Here is a 4937-nt window from a genome sequence, read left to right as displayed (position 1 = left end):
GTACCCTCTGGCTATTTCTCAGAATCAGAATTAAATAAAGAGGAGTTTTGCAACATAAAAGAACTTCACCACTTGTACTTGTTATTATTGCTTCTCCAGACACATCCTTTATGTCTATAATTTTCATTTTCACAAGTACAACTTTAAAAAGAAAAGGAAAGTTGTGTGCTACTCTTTAAAAGGTGTACAAAAGCATTAGAGAGATTAGAAGAATCTTCCAGTATTTCTTCTACAGCCTTGATGGATTTTAGGACCTTGCAAGGGAGAATTTGTGATGGAAGTGGAATCCAGTGCATCACAGAAAATGGGAGCTACAAGTTACCTCAGAGAGGTGGAGCAATTGATAGAGTGCTGAGCTTGAATACAGGAAGACTAGAGTTCTTCAAATCTGGCTTCAGACTTTTACTGTGTGACCATATTAAAATACAATTACTCTGTTTCTCTCTCGTAAGATTTTGTCCATAAAATCTTTGGTCAAAATCCTAATCTTGGTTCAGGGTTATCTTTGTGAATCTTGAACCTATGCTAAAACATAGTAAACCTAGTTTTTAGCATGTTTTAGCATGTAAATTTCCTGTAATAGTATTATTTAGCAGAAGTTACTTATCACAGTGGGAGCTTTGCCTTTTCTGTATGACATCTATCCAAATATTTAGAGGCAGTGAGTGTATCTTTTCTAAGCCTGTAATGGTAATTTGAATTGGAAAATCTTTTTTGTTCATTAATAGGCCCATTAAGTCACATGGGGACTGTGGTGGGAGGAGTTTGCTGAATTGATGGAGCAGGAAGAGGCAGAGCTAGAGCAGAAATGAGAGGGAGGGAGTCTTGAGGGCAGTCAGAGCTAGGAAGAATGCAGGTTCCTGGGTAGCATCAGTGATTTTGTGATTGTGATTTTATTTAAGAGAGCCTGCTTGTGATGAATGTAATGGGCCTGGTTTATGGGAAGCTTATTAGGGGGAAGGCGTGGGGTTAGTGCTGTCCTCTGCATTGTTATTGTGTATAGATTTTGCTGCTATGATAGATTTGGGTCTGAATAAATGTTTTGGTTTTGCCTTCCATGTGGAGAGTCTGGTATTTCACAATTCTGAATTGCACCATGATATTCATGGCTACTGTGGGCGCTGTGAATATGGCATTGGTGCTACAAAGTCTTCTTTCAGACTAAACATCTCTATTTTATTATGCAATTCAGATTATGAAATTATCATTAGTTCTTTGGCTTAATTATACTCTTCAAGATACAGACTTGACTTGGGTTAACTCACTTCCAGATGTGATCTGTTCAGGATAAAATCCACCAAGATTATATATTCCCTTGTTCGCTGAACACTATTCCTCTCAATACAGTCTAAAATCTCAATGATACAGAAAATGTATATATGTATAAGTAGATAGTTATGGACTATGTGTGTCTGTATAATACACATATGCATATGTATATATGCAATATAAATACATATATCCATACATGTGTACATACCTATGTATGTGCATACATGTATATCTGTGTGTATGTATCTAAGTATGTATTAAACCAACTTTCCTCACCACCACCCCCAAACCAGCTTTGCCTTGCCTGAGAAAGGCCGAAAATATGGATTGGCCTATCAGGAGAAAGACATTTTGGCCCACTCTCACCTGAACCTATAGTAATGCTTTGTGTGCTCTGGCATAATAGACATGTTTTCCTTTGTGCTCTGAGTGAGCCCCAACTTTCCAGCTGGATTTTGCTGACTGGGACCATTCTACTGCCAGGGACCAGGCACCTTGAACAGACACTATCTGGAATTATGGGACTTTTCTTATCTTTGAATTTATGGACATTATACTGTTATGACACTGATGTTTTATGATTCTATCGTATTAAGAAATTTCTTTCTTATGTTATGGTTAACCCATATGAACATTATAATTTTGGCTGACTCAGGCATCTTGAGTCAAAATTGGTCTGAGAATGAAAGGTCCTCTTCAACTGTCCTGTCGTTGAGCTCATTCATCTGAGGCCAGATTGGAACTCATGAAGATTCACAAGTCTTCCTGATTCCAAAATGAGTATTCTATTCACTGAGCCACCTCACTGACCTGCGAAATAGTACATATCAAATGGAATATACTAATATATAAATAGATTTTATTATCTTCTAATAGTGAATAGATACCAGATAGTACAGTGAACATAGTGTTTTATTATATGTATGTTAATAGAATGAATGAGTACAATTATTCTTCAGACAAACTAATACCATGAAAGAAAAAGAAACAGTTATTCAAATGCCAGTCAATGTCCATTAAACAAGTGTTTTATTCATTAGATTGTGAGAAATATTATTAGAGGAACAAAACTTACATAAAACACAAACTGTTTCTGAAAAGAGCACAGCCTACTAAGAGAATAAGACTGACATACATACAGTTTTAATTCACATCCTTTATGGAGATAATGAAGATGGTTAAAGAGCTGGAAGAGGATTGTATGATATGTGTTTTAAATGAAAATGTCACACAACTTGAAAAAATAGTATTTCCTTACCTCTTATCTTAATGAAGATTTTTTTCCTTTCCCCTTGGAATAAGCAGGTGGCAAGACTCTAGTACTGGAGAGAAAAGTTTCATCATCATCTCCTACTCAAGATGTGAGAGAGCACCAAAATTATTATATGGTTTGAAGGCACAACAGTCTTGTCATTCTCTGTGATGTGTGTGATATTACTGAGATAATTTTGTCCAGTAGTTTTGTCTGGAGTTCTTTTAGTTAAGTGCAATTTGAGATTTTATTTAGATTTCTTTGTCTGAACCACAATGACTTATGAATAAAAGTGTGCATATGGATATATAGACATATAGATAGACACATATATAGACATGTACATATGCATGCAAGAATACAAATGTATATATGTGTTAATATATACCAGTGAATATGTGGAGGTTGATCACCTTTTGGAATATGCATATATTCATGTGTTATGTGAACATATTATAGAAATTTTGAATCTCTCTGTAATTATATGCCTATATCACACATCGTATGTATATACATATATAAACATTTACTTGACAGGCTATCACACTTCATTAAGTTATATACATAGATATCTTGGATTTTGCTTTATGTGACAAAAACAATACCGTCACTCATGAAATCATATTTTTATGGAATTGTGAAGTAAATTTTGCATAGTTATTTCCATTAAAGCATTCTGTAAATTACAAAATATTGTAAAAGTTTTATAAATATTGATTCTTACACTTCAAAAGCATTCTTTGTGGGTATTCCATTCACTGGCGCAAATCACATTTCCTTTTGTAACTCAGTAAAACTTAGCTGAGTAAATATAATGCAAAATTTCAACAATTTTACCTGTCATTATTAGATTCATCTTAAGATAACATACAACTAGTCAATCCCAAGCCCCATACTCTAAGCTTTTATTTTATTTTATTTTATTTATATACTATAACATATATTTTCTCGACTATTTCATAGTTATATTTTGAAAAGAAATCTCTCAGTATAGTCAGAATCCTTGAAATCATAAGAAGGTGCGTACATTTAAAAACATCTATATGTCCTTAAGATAACCGGAATTTACAACTGAATTCAACATCTATGTAAAGGTCAGATGGCAAATAGGAATGTGACTGAATTTGGTCTATTGAGTCTCATAAGGAATCCTGAAATGAAGAAAGTTATATTTCCTATATTTTTAATCACTTATGTTATCACTGTCACGTGTAATATGCTCATTGTTATCACCATTGCCTCCAAACAGACTCTGGTCTCGCCGATGTACTTCTTTCTAGCATTCTTGTCTCTGATAGATGCTTTCTATCTATCATCAATGGTCCCCAAAATGTTTGTGGATTTACTCCGTGAGAAGAAAACCATCTCTTTCAATGCATACATGACTCAGATTTTTCTAGAGCATTTTCTTGGGACTTCTGAGATTGTCCTCCTCATAGTAATGGCCTTTGACAGGTATGTGGCCATCTGTAGATCTCTGCACTACATGACTATAATGAATCACCACCTTTGCCACCTCGTTGGATTGGCTTGGACAATTGGCTTCCTGCATTCAATAGGAAAGATTTTCACCATAGTCTGGCTTCCTTTCTGTGGGCCCAATGTTATAGATAGCTTTGTGTGTGACATCATTCCCTTGATTCAGCTTGCCTGCCCGGACACCTTCCTCACTGGTCTGTTGGTCATTGCCAATGCAGAGTTAATTTCATTGATTAGTTTTGTTGTTTTGATGTTCTCCTACATCATTATCCTGCATTCCCTGAGAAGTTACAGCTCTGCAGAGAGACGCAAGGCTCTGTCTACTTGTAGCTCCCACATCATTGTAGTGATCCTGTTCTTTGTCCCTTGTATGTCCATGTGTCTGTGACCAGTAGTCACATTCCCCATGGATAAAACTGTAACTGTATTTTACACCCTTGTCACTCCCATGTTGAACCCACTTATCTATACAGCAAGAAATGAAGAGGTAAAAAATGCCATGAAGAAATTATGGAGTAGAAAAACAGGTTCAGATTACAAATGATTCTAAACATCAAGAACTGTGCTAATTTTTATCCCTACTCTTGGAGGTTTTTCCCAAACTGCCTGTACATTCTTTGTAAACTTTTACCATCATTTTATATGGCAAATTCAATTTGTTATTTTGTGATTATAAATAGAGAAAAGTGGAAATATATGTACAAAGGTCCTGATCCATTAACAAATGTTCATGTTTTGACAACTTTGTACTATGTAAATGCAAATTATTATTGTTTAAATCAACTATCTATTCATTTGCATGTTTTCCAAATTTGTGGAATAAATCATAAATTTTTCTAGGTAATAAGCACTGTGCCACAATATTTTTTTTAAATTTTGCCCTGCTGCATACCTTGAAAATTTCAGTCACACGTATACATAGAAAACAATTATT

General features: G+C 34.8%; 1 pseudogene; it reads left to right on the top strand.

Moving 5' to 3' along the window:
* Positions 1-3623: 3623 nt before the first annotated feature.
* On the top strand, positions 3624-4547 carry LOC140516816 (olfactory receptor 4C3-like; annotated as a pseudogene).
* The last annotated feature ends 390 nt before the right edge of the window (positions 4548-4937 follow it).

The sequence above is a fragment of the Notamacropus eugenii genome, chromosome Y (assembly GCF_028372415.1).
Source record: "Notamacropus eugenii isolate mMacEug1 chromosome Y, mMacEug1.pri_v2, whole genome shotgun sequence".
NCBI classification, from domain to species: Eukaryota; Metazoa; Chordata; class Mammalia; order Diprotodontia; family Macropodidae; genus Notamacropus; species Notamacropus eugenii.
Note: the sequence above shows the minus strand (reverse complement) of the source record. Positions and strands in the feature narration are given on the sequence as shown.